Raw genomic sequence first — 12,913 nt, 5'->3', positions numbered from 1 at the left:
GTTATTGTAAAATTTTAAATTTATTTTTTACCATTTGAAAACAGGAGAAAATGTTGGCTGTTTTAGCAAAAATTACAGCTGTCCCATTTTTAGCAGACTTTCTGCTGTTATAGCAAACATACTTGCTGTTTTTACTAACAAATTTCTATGAGGGTAATGTCAAAATCCCATAAAAAGACGCGTTTATTAACCCATTTCGCCGGAATTTGAAACAACAGCTGGTACTAGGCCTCCCGTCATACGACCAGAATAATATCCAGATCAGACTATATTTAGATATAGATGTCATATAGACCGATTTTCCAATTTAGGGTCTTAATCCCATAAAAAGCAGAATTATTGCCTGATTTCTCTGAAACTGAAACTTGAGTTCTCGGGACCTGAAGAGTTCTGGGTCCTGAACCAAATATGATCCACACCAGCCTCTATATATAACTATGGATACGGTATAATAAAATAGGATGATTTGTATAACCATGGTGGTGGGTCTCCAAAGTACGGGACAGCCTTACTTAACACGTTTTTAGTTATATTTTTTTTATACCCTTTACCGTATCATACCGGGGGTATGCTAATTTCGTCATTCCGTTTGTAACACCTCGAAATATTCGTCTGAGACCTCATAAAATATATTCTTGATGGGCTTGACGTTCCAAGTCGATTTAGCAATGTCTGTCGAAAGCACGCTAACTTTCGGAGGAGAAAAGTTAAGTGCTTGAAATTTCGAACAAATATTGGGTTGCCCAAAAAGTAATTGCGGATTTTTTAAAAGAAAGTAAATTCATTTTTAATAAAACTTTTTTTACACTTCTTTTCTAAAGCAAGCTAAAAGTAACAGCTGATAACTGACGGAAGAAAGAATGCAATTACAGAGTCACAAGCTGTGAAAAAATTTGTCAACGCCTACTATATGAAAAATCCTCAATTACTTTTTGGGCAACCCAATACTTCTTGTTAGTTAATGGGCCAAATCGGTTCATGTTTTGTCTCCAAATAAGTCCATTGTTACGCGTGCTGTGTGGAATGTGACACCGTCTTATTGAAACCACATGTCATGTCAAGCTACTGCATTTTGGTCAAAAAAAAAATTGGATATCATCCACTGCAGCGCTCACCATTAACAGTTACGTTACGATTCGCATCATCTTTGAAGAAGTACGTTCCAATGATGCCACTAGCCCATAAAGCGCACCAAACTGTGACTTTTTCTGAATGCAATGGTAGCTCTTGCAATGCTTTTGGTTGATCTTTACTCCAAAATCGACAATTCTGCTTATTTGCGCACCCATTGAGCCATAAATGAGCTACGTCACTGAACACAAGTGACGGGCAGGCATTTCAATAATTTGCAAGCGGTGTTCGTTTGTAAGAAGATTTACGGTTAAATTATAGATCAAACTGAAGATAGTGAAACAAAACACGAAACGTGCGTGAGCTGTTTTAACCAGTGTTGCTAAAAAGATAATAGCTAAAAAATCACCCTTTATATACCGATCTGCGATGTTGACTTCTTAAGCCTCTAGTGTGCACAATTAATATCCGATTCAACTGAAATTTTGCATGAAGTTTTTCGTTTCGACTTCCATGTTATAGTTCTCATTTAAACCGCTCTTTAGATTTGATTTCATGAGCCTCTTGTATCCCGTTATGGCAACAAAACTATATTGACCACCCTTTTACTTGCTTTCAGTAATAGCTTTGTCCTCCACGATTCGGATCATCCCATACGATTTTCGCCGTCCTACCGACTATTTCGCTGTTACACAGTGCAACATGCGCGTTTTGTCGCCCACGCCCTTAAGCCCGACTGCGTCGACACGAAAGGCTTCGGGTTAACCAAGTTTATTGACGGCAGTTCTCTGGTCTTTGTGCAGAGAATAATTTGCATCTCTTTTAACAAAAATATTTTTTTAGAATTTAATAATCTTCCCACTACAGTAGATGACTTTAAAGTTTGGGAAGCATAAGGTCCCACAAATGTAATGCCAACTATGTATTTTACTCATTAGTTTATTACTATACAATTTGTCGTATGCAATTTTATCCTTAAGGTGAAAGTAAATGATTTAAAGTCTTACATAATCGACCAATTCCCGATTTCAAATTTAATTTCTCAGCATTGAGAGTTTTTATGTCCCTTCGGAAATATCCACTCTTCCACGAATGTTCACATTTTGAGGTAACTTAATTGATCATAATGCCCAAGTCCAAGGCATGTCTTTCTGACCATGACAGAAAGGAAAGTACTCATGCACCCATCCAAACATACATACACACCTACATACATACAGCATGTCAATGATAGAAATTTTGAAAATCCAATTTTCCACTTAAATAACACAGCGACCAAGTGAGCCATAGAACACACCAGCAAATCACAAACTTTGTCTGTTAACTATCCTTGAAAGAATGTCAGGGACATTGAAAGCCATCTAGCAGCTTCTATGGGTGTATGTATGAGTGCAAGTTCAAGTGGATGTAACCTGTTCTGGACACACACTATACCAGCAGATGATAAGATTTTGCCTTGCACTTTTCCAGCTTTTTGGTTACATTGAAAGTGAATGAATGCAAGTTTGTTTCCCATAGAAAATGCCTGGGAGATTCTTAACAATGTTACCCATTCAAAACTGGGTAGCGGTGTAATTTTTCCAAATCAGTCCCCCTCTATGAGGGGTAACTGCAAAAAACCTATTCCTATTGCATTAAATTCTACAGAGATTTTGTCATTTAATTAATATTTAATTACATTAAAATTAGTATACTTCCGCTCTGACATCATTTGAAGATTTTTATTTGGCATGAGGCTTTAAATCATTTGAGGTGAAATAAAGTTACACTAGGCACTACACCTTGGGAAAATTTCCATTGTCTCATTGGCTTCAATAATGTCACATCTCTCTGAGAGATTAGATAATTTTGCATTTCCATCCAGTCTACTTGGCTGTTTATAGCAGCCATCGTAAATCTATTCAAGTTCCTCAACATTCTGATAGTCATGGCTAAGAATTAATAAGAAGGTGTGATATATTTAAACTTGTCATGTTTATGTGCTTTTTCTAGCCATTGTTTAGCCATTGTTTTTATGCCTAGTAGATGTTGTTTGTCTGTACGATACAGTGCATTGTTGATCTGATAATTAATTTTGCATATGAACGTTACGCATGTTGCCTAGTTATTGTTTAATTAGTTGAATACAAATATGTCATGGTAGGCGAAAGAGGTGAATAAAATAAAGACCAAACAAAACAAAACAATTAACAAAAAAAAAACTTTATAATGGATGGCCCACGAAGTAGTTGCGTTAATACACGTTATAAAAAAAAAATAAAAAAAAACATTTTCAATGAATTTCCAGTTTTTTAAAACCGGGTTTTGGGTTTTTAAAAATCTTGTTCTCTGTTTATGAAAATCGGATTTTCGGTTCATTGAAACCGAGTTTTTGGTTAATGAAAATCGGGTTTTTAGTTTATTAAAACCGGTTTTTAGTTTATGAAAGCCGGAGTTTCGGTTTATGAAAACCGGGTTTTCGGTTTCTGCAAGCCGGAGTTTTTTATGACAGTCGAAGTTACTTATTTTACTTAAATTGGCTATGACAAAACATTTGTTCCACTAGCCCAACGTAGAATAGCGTTCCAAGCGCCTCAATCTTCCGTGATCATTCTAAAAAAATCTCTGACACCAAGTTTTGAGGTGTCTCCCAGCACTTGATCTTTCCATCGACACTTTTGGTCGTACCATGGGTTTCATGGAGGAGACTTCCGGTACCCAAGTACTGATTTCGCGGCATTTTCCATGGATTGGGCAATAGTTTGCACTGCGCCATTATATCATCGGAACAAGGAGTGTTTTCGTCAAGCAGTTGGGTCAGTCGAGTGGAGTATGCCGCTGCAGCTTTTCAATGTCCAGCTGCCGTGCAGTGTCAGATCCTACTTTCCTCGCCATGTTCAAATGGGTGCGAACCTTTGCTGTAACAAGGTAATGATCCGAATCTATATTCGCTCCACGCACCGATCGTACATCTAACACGCTGAATGAATGCCTTCCATCTATCACAACGTGATCTATTTAGTTCCTCGTGTTTTGATCGGGTGACCGCCATGTGACTTCGTGAATATTTTTATGTTGAAATCTGGTGCTACTAGCCTCAACCCATTACTGGACGTTATCTCGTGGAGGCTAAACTTTCCGACTGTTGGACCAAAAATGTCTTCCTTCCCTATCTTCGCATTAAAAACTCCTAGAACGATTTTAATATCATGGGTGGGGCACCGGTCATATTATCTCTTTTGGCGCTCGTAGAAAATATCCTTGGCCTGCTCGTCTTTGTTTTCCGTCGGGGCATGGGCACAAGTAAGGCTGATGTTGAAGAATTTGGCTTTTATGCGGATTGTGGCTGGCCTCGCTTCCACCGGAGTAAAGCTGAAGACAAGGTGTTTCAGTCTCCGACTAACCACAAATCCACAGCCAAATTCATGTCTGGTGTTAGTAGTTCTCATAGTTTTCCGGGGGTTGTTAGTGGCCCAATTCCACAATTGTGGAATTGTACATATATCCCTCGTTGTGGCGAGCCGCTTGCTCCAAGATCCGACGCTCTGCTCCAGCCGACCCTAACCTGGGAACAGACGCTGATGTTGGCCATTAGTTATTTGAAGGCGCCAATAACTCGCCTTGTCATCTCGAGTATAATTGGCACTTAGTATTTAATTAAGAGCCAGCGCCACCTGACTCCTCATTGAGACTCTCCTCTCAAAAATCGCTGACTGCCCGCGGCCGCATTTGCAGCTACTTTCAGTTGAGCTTCCCTTGGTAACGATGGACACCACACAAGTCGGAGCTCAAAGTTTCAGCCTGTGTGTGGTGCTCATAGATATCCCGTGTCGGCCGTGGACAGTTATAAAAACCGGAATTTCGGTTTATAATAATCGTTTTTTCGATTTCCGAAATTCAGGTTTTAGGTTCATGAAAACCGGGTTTTCGGTTAATAATATGAAAACCGTGTTTTGGGATTTTGAAAATAAAATTTCGTGATTAGAAAACCGACTTCTGCCAAACAACTTCCAGTTTCTTAAATTTGTTAGTAAAAATTATTCCAACGAATTTAAAAACCCTTTTAAAAAGATTTTAAATAAAAAGCGAGGGTGCGGATATTAATCCGCCCTAAGCCAGTTATCGGCTTGTTGTGCGCACTAAAAAGTGACCTCGAAAAAAAAAATCTAAGTCAGGAACTCCTTGCTACTTACTAAATCCCAAATTGTTTTCCACGCCACGCCCCTAACTTGGATCACGTTTGGTATTGTGTCCCCACCTAAACGCAGGTGTCTGTTAGCCGCGAAAGCTAGACGGTGACATGTCTCAACATCCTCCCCTTATGCCCCACACATGCTATCACCTGCCGCACCGATTTTGTATAAATGAGCTCGTAGATACTGAAAACTATCCTTGTTACATCCTTTCAGTAATAGCCTCGTCTTTTCATGATCCATATCTCCACAAAGGATTTTCGTCGTTCTACCAACCGCATGGCTGTTCCACAGTGTAAAATGCACGTTCGTCTCACACGCTTTTACTCGGACTGCGTCGCCCCGAAAAGCCTCGGGTTAACGAAGTTTATTGAAAGCAGTCCTCTGGCCTTCACTGCCATATGGTCTGCTCTTTCATTACCCCTTGCTCCGTAATGGCCCGGCACCGAAACGATGCGGATCGTGCCATCCTCATAGAAGGAGATTAACCCTTCTTACACTCCAAGACTGTTCGTGACCTTACCGCCCTGGTTGTTATTGCCCTTATGGTCAGTTTACTGTCTTGTCCGTAAATTTGTTCATAATCGACGTCTTCACGTTAATACCACACCACCTCAAGCATTCCGTGATCGTTCGGATCTCCATCTGCAGGACCGTATAATGGTCAGGTAGTCTTAAACAGATCTCAGTCCCTGGGTTCTCAATGAAGACCCCAGGTCCACTCTGTCCTCTAGCTTTGATCCATTTTTTTAGCGTGATCTTACAGAAGACAATCGCAGAGTTCCATCAATCCACGACTGTGCCGCCAGCAGCAGTGCACCGCACTCGACCTCAATGGTCGTCTCAGGTATCCAATCGTAAACCTCTTCTATTCCTTCCAGGTTTCCTATCGTCGCTTCGATTACGATGGCATGACCTACGGCTATCCTCTGTCAATATTCCCATCGCCTTAAGTCTCATGGCCACAGTGGCTATGATCTCACACTTCATCTGTAAGCCTATGGATCGAATATATTCGATTATTAAGCTTGTGTCGAAAGAGAACTAAAATGAGAATTATAAAATAAAAAAAATCGGAGCTATTATCGCAGCTTCCGAAAGATGCATAGAGACTTGTGTATACCATGGAAGTCATTGTAGTTGCGTGGACAAAAAATCTATTGCCATAAGATACAAACACAGCAGAACAGCAAGCCGACAGGTTGTCGAGCTTGGTTAGTGTCATATTCAAATCATAAATGCGTTTTCGCAATGAATTCGATGTATGTACAACCTACCAAAGTACGGCCCTTGAAGTCTTCACACCAAAATTTTCTAAGTATCCGTTTAGAAATTTTTTCTTTACGGAAAATTTCATAAGAATATTGTATTTGGAGAAAAATTAATTAAAGTTTTGTGTTAAGAAAAATTTGCAAGACAATTTTGTCTTTAGAGAAAATTTAAATAGAATTTAAGTTTTAGATCACCTTATCATATACAGCACATTCTTGACATTGAAATATTTAATATATTCGTGATTTTCTTAGTGAAGGTTTATAAAAAAACATAAACTATTCATCTTATAAAGCCTTTACGAATTCTGATAACCTTTCTGCTTAGATTATTCTCAACATGACCTGAGATCTCTCAAAGTTTGACATATCATTTACTAATGTCCAACATTAACAATAACATCATAGCATTTGGGCCATATGACACTGCGCACACTGCCCATTAGGTTTAGCTGGCAGTAAGGCAAAGCAAATGACAGTGACATTACTATCTGACTGGCTGATGACGACATCAGCTTCAAGTTTCAATTATTCACTGGGCGCAAACAACATTGTCACCATCAATGGCAACAACGTCATCATCATCAACATCATCGGCCGTATCATCAAAATGTCCATCAGTTCGAAGTGTTATGTCCGTCATTGGAACCAGGGGGTTTTCCAACCTCCAATCGTTGAGTATTGTCAAAATCAATATTTTACGACGCTAAAGGGGTCTCGAGTAACTGCTATGTGCTGCCTCATCATCTCGCATAACTCTGTGCCTCACTTGTGTAGTGCCGGGAGTGGTTGTACCATTCACACAACAAACTCGCAGAAGGATGAAGCACATGATTACACCAACATACTAGTCCAGTATATCACCCAGCAGTACTACTGCCACCAACGTCCCTCTTGCTTATTGTCTGTTCATCCATTCATCCATCTCGCAGTCATCAAATTTTTTCATTTTTCCCCATTATATTTACCCTAGGATTTGAAAGTATGCTGCGGTTATCATAAAGTTTGTGATACTTTCCAAAATATTTTTTATTTGAAGCTCTACATTGTAAATTCGCCTTCGAGAATTTCATTCAGCGAGTACTGTCCTATTTATATTTTAATAAGGGACCTGCTTTTTACAGCTGAGTCCGCCAACGCTGAACAATTTTCTGATGTTCTCACAAGGATTGAAGCCAAGTGTTCAGCGTTATGGTGGTCTACAGGTGCTCAACTCGAAGATATCGACGCTCAGCGTGATTCATTGGCAATAGCACAGTAAGTCTGGTTTTGATTTCTAGCGGAAACATCAACGCATTTTCAGTGGTACTAAGTGCCGCACTACTAGAGTGCCCTGGCAGCCGAGTGGATACGTTCTGGGATTATGAGCTTCACTACAAAACGTAATTTTGTGAGTAAATCTTACCTCTGTTTCTTATTGAAATGTTTAGGGGAACTTCTGAGTTTGAATTCCATCGTGAGCATGGTTGTCCATTCATTACGATCTCGAGACACAGCGCGAATCATGGGTCGGCACTAGTACCTTAAATCTGGTTTCGAGTTTTAGTGGGGACATCAACGCATTTTTTGATGGTAGTAACTGCCGCACTACTAGAGCGCCCCGGCAGCTGAGTGGATCCGTTCTGGGATTATAAGCTTCTCCGCAAAACGTCATATAGTGAGTAAGTCTCACCTCTGTTCCTTTATGGAATGTTCAAGGGAACTTCTGAGTTTGAATTCCATCGTGAACATGGTTGTCCATTTATTAAGATCTCGAGGCTCAGTGTGAATCATGAGTTGGCATTATCACCTTAAGCCTGATTTCAAGTTTTAGCCGAAACATCGACACATTTTTCGGTGGTAATAACTCCTGCACTACTAGAGCGCCCCGATAACCGAGTGGATGGATGGTTGTTGATTCGTTAATGTTCCAATAATGGTTTTTCTGTCCTGTTCTCCTCTGGACGATTGCAACTTGGTGATTCCGTTGAACTCTCTTTCATACGCCACAGGCCACACAAGATTCGTCACTGCCCAACGTATGGCCTGTGGTTAGTTGTTTTTATATCATCGTTGACTCACTCTCTCTCTCTCTCTCTCTCTGACTTGCTGCCACTCGTTGGACATGATGTTGTAACAATGATAGTGTCACACAATCTTGTGACATAATGTAAATGGGGTAGCGCAAATATTGTACAATGCTGTAATTTTGTTGTCATCCTTAGTCTAGGGTCCTTAGTTCTCTGTGGATTGAGCTGGCATACTAGATGTACGAGGTGGAGGGAGGGCAGGAGGGTGAGCTCGTAATATTTGTATGTTCGACAACAACAATATTTCAACATGTTGCATTGCATTATGATGTGCTGTTGTATAGTAGGTAGTGTATAGTCGAATGACTACTTGCTGGGGTCTTGTGTCTCGTGTCTCATATTGAATACGTGTCATTGCCGCAAATTGCATTTTAGCCTATGTAAACTTTGGGCTGAGGCAAGCCTTGCTTAAATATTATTATGATTCTGTGTGTGTACGAGTGGTTGTGCGGGTGAGTGTTCGTGCTACTGCTGTTACTGATATTGTTGTTGTTTTCTTCCTTTCCTTTTAATGTTGTTATCTGTGTTTTCGTTGTTACTGCTTTAATGTTGTTGTTTTTGTTGTTATTGAAAATTAAATCAATTTTGATAGATTGTCAATGTTTACAAAATGAAATTACATACAACAGACCTATTTGGAGCCACATACCCACATACACACACACACACACACATATACTCACATATCACCATACACTCAAATGTCCATGCTATTGGTTTCGAGAAAGTTTATTCACATGTGAAAATATTGTTCAAAATAAAATTAAACTTTAAAACTCAATAAAATAAAATTTTGTTTTAACACTAGTGGGAAGGGAAGGCAACAAGTTGCAGTTTTCGTTTTTTGTGATCGAACTCTAATGGGAAAGGTAGCCGCAAAGCAGAAAAACTACCAAAAAAAACAAGGTTGAGGGAAAATAATTTTTTAGTCTAAAGTTCAGTTATTTTATTTTTGAACCTAAAAGTTCAAAATCTGTTCTGCCAAAATTTTCTATAGAAATTTCATCAACAAAATTATAGAAAACTAGCTGAATCGGGCCCACTCCGCTGAGCCTTCTTTTACTTTATATGGAACAAAATTATCCTTTGCATATTTATTTTCGATAACTAAAGAGCTTTTAGTAAAATGTGGCCGATAATAAACTGTTCAGTGTAAACATAGGGAATCAACGATAGAGCTGTCCATCGAGCTCTATCTATCTATTCAGCCGAGGTCGTAGTTTACTCTAAGACGAATTATGTGAAGGTCATCCAAAATCAGTTGTTCCAAAAACCTTTGAGGCTGTGTTGTAAGATCATCGACCTTTAGTGAGATTGAGACAATCTTAGGCATTAGTGGGACGCGTTGGATCCCACACAATTTGGCAATCGCTCAAAAAAAAAGGCTCATGTAGATTGGTCGAAAGAAATGGTCTAAAAATACGAAGCATCTGCATTATTGAGTACTCAAATCATCAATTTGATGAATCATCCCCCGTATAGTCCTGACTTGGCACCGGATGACTTATTTTTGTTCCCGTACGTAAAAAATAAAATAAGAGGTCAACGTTTTACGACACCTGAAGCAGCGATTGATGCGTTCAGAATTCATGTTTTTTAGATACCTCAAACAGAGTGGTAAAAGTGCTCCGACAGTTAGTTCAAACGCATACAAAAGTGTATAGACCTTAATGGGGAATATTTCGAAAAAACAAAATGCAAATTTTGCCCATGAACATTCCACTAAGGAACAGAGGCAAACTTCTCACATATCAATGAGTGCAGTCCGATTCAAGTTTAAGCTCAATGATAAGGGGCCTCCTTTTTATAGCCGAGTCCAAGCGCAGTGCGACACCTCACAAATGTCGCCAGCATTAGGATAACCACTGCTCACATTCTTTTTCTGATGTTCTCGCCAGGATTCGAACCCAGGCGTTCAGCGTCATAGGCGGATATGCTAACCTCTGCGCTACGGTGGCCTTCAAAAAAATAATAAAGCTAATTTCGATGATTTATATTTTTGGTGTTCTCTAATCTCGAAATATAAAAGGCAACCCTGGTAACAACACTCGGTCTAATCCTCATCCTTATAATCTGGTAACCCTATGCTATGCCGTGATCATGTAAACACCAACAGCTGTTGCGCATGAGTTTTATTTTTATTGGCTCTTGGTAATTTCCCAAGCAAATTTCTACACGCATGAGTACGAGCAATGTGCAAAAATACCCCAACAACAATAACAACATGTGTGTTGGGCATGAAAGAAAGAAAAGAAAAAGTTGAATAAAACTTGCATCAGGCAAACTAGAAAAAAATAAATAAAAACACACATAAATCTTGTATTGCTATGCCACAAAGGCAACACCCAGAAATAAAAGTAGCCACGAATTTGTTCCCATTTAAAAAAGTGAAAAAAAATTTAAGTAAAAACAACAACAAGTGTTTAATGTTTATGAATTTTATAACTTGTCTTTATAAGGCCGTCTGCACAAATTTACTTTCATCCAGTAGACCTTGTCAGCTTAAACCAACAATGACTGCTGGTTGGCAATGTTTTTTATGCATGAACATGTAGTACGAAAATGTTTGTGTGTTTGTGTGGAACATGTGTGGCAAGGCTAGAACATTTGTCTAGCTACCTTTGATGGCGCGAAAATCATGCAATGGCTCAAGAGTGAAAACCGCTATACCTATTTGTCTATGCGAGGGAGGGCGTGAACGAGAGAGCGCCAGAGAGTGTTTCCCACCCATGTGAATTTAATGCTATTAACAAGACAAGATTATGTCTGACAGACAGGTTGTTAACATTGAATTGCAGGCGAGGATATAATTGCCAAACAAGTGGTATCTGTCGATTATTGACCACACACACTCACACAGATACATCTTATGCTGCTGTTTAAGGTGCATCAATTTCTCTATTATTTTATTGTTTTTCATTTAATATGGCTGACGGCAGTCATTGGTTTGTTACTCTCGCACTCACCTTAATCAAACTAGAGTGTTGTTACAGCTGCTATTGTTGTTGTTGTTGTCACTGCACTTTTATTATCTCTATTTAGATGAAAAAATGAGGAGCAACAAATGGCATTCCTTTTGATTCAAATACTACTTGTTGTTGTATTTTGCAAAGTCTTTATTGTGAACAGCCACTATTTTTTTTTATAGAAATCACTTTATCATCTCTTGGCTCAATATTTTATTTCTATTTTTTTCTGTTGTTGTTAAATTCACTTTTATTGCGTAGACTACGAACTTTTTCTTTCTTTTTTTTCTAAATTCAAATATTTGTTAAATGAAATTTAAATTTCTTTGTTTGTTTGACTGCTATTGTTGTTGTTATGCTCTTTTTTCTCCGTATCTTTTCCACATTTGGCTCGCATTGAGTGTTTGTTTGTTTTCACATGCGAACACATCAACATCGGCAATGAGCAACAGCAGCAGGAACAACAACAAAGACCTAAATTTTCACTTTACCGCTATGTATGTTTACACTGTCTACTCGTTCGTGTACCGCTGTAATCCGTTTTTATCCCAGAGAACGTCCGCCTTCAAAGAATTGCCGTGCACAACTGACTAATGCTCGCATGAGGCACTGATCATGTAACATTCGCCTGGTCGCTGTTGCACATTCACTCACTCACTCGCCTAGCTAACATCGCACATAAAGTTGTGGTGAAAGCTTAGTTTTAAAGCTTAGCCTAAGCTTTTTTTGCGTTTATTAAGCTGAGTTTGCAAGAGAAATGCTTGGAAGAGCATATGTGAGAGGTACAGCGAGAGAGGGAGAGAGAAAGAGAAAGTTTGCCACAAATTTAAAGAGAAAGTTTAGCTAAGCACGTGTTGCTAACTCTTTGTTTATTGTTTACAACCAATGTGTGCATAATAGTAGCAATATTTATTATGCCTAATAGGAAAAAAAATAGTCCAAAAAGGATATTTTTAAATGCCAGCTTATGTTAGATAAGGGGGTTTACTGAACCGATTTCTATGAAATTTACGACTATTACTAAGAGTCTGAAGAAAGTCCTTTCTGTCAAATTTCGAGGGAATCGGTTAACAAATGAGCACTTTATTGCAATATTTCTCGAAATCGGACGAACATGTGAATGGGAGCTATATCTAAATCTAAACTGATTTCGACCAAACTCCATAGATATTGTGGTAGTCATCAGTGTTGCTTAAAATTTTGGGAAGATTGGTCAATAAATGCGCTTTCAGTGGCTCTAGAAGTGAAAATCGGACGATATACATATATGAGAGCTACATCTAAATCAAAATCGATTTCTATAAAATTTGCCAGTAATAATAGGAGTCATAAGAAAATCCTTCCTGCCAAATTTCGAGAGAATC

General features: G+C 38.9%; 1 protein-coding gene across 4 annotated transcripts in view; it reads right to left on the bottom strand.

Annotated features, from left to right (window-relative positions):
- The window catches only part of LOC106083172 (sphingomyelin phosphodiesterase), a 42,078-nt gene extending 29,922 nt beyond the window's left edge, over nucleotides 1-12,156 (bottom strand). For 3 of the 4 annotated variants that reach the window (XM_013246040.2, XM_013246038.2, XM_013246041.2), the window contains exon 1: nucleotides 11,550-12,156. The gene's annotated coding sequence lies outside the window, so the exon portion shown is untranslated. The remainder of the gene's footprint in view (nucleotides 1-11,549) is intronic. The other variant, XM_013246039.2, reaches the window with a different exon arrangement.
- Nucleotides 12,157-12,913: the final 757 nt, after the last annotated feature.

This window comes from Stomoxys calcitrans, chromosome 5 (genome assembly GCF_963082655.1).
Source record: "Stomoxys calcitrans chromosome 5, idStoCalc2.1, whole genome shotgun sequence".
Lineage (NCBI taxonomy): Eukaryota > Metazoa > Arthropoda > Insecta > Diptera > Muscidae > Stomoxys > Stomoxys calcitrans.
The sequence above is the reverse complement of the archived record's forward strand: the minus strand, read 5'-3'. Positions and strand labels throughout refer to the sequence as shown.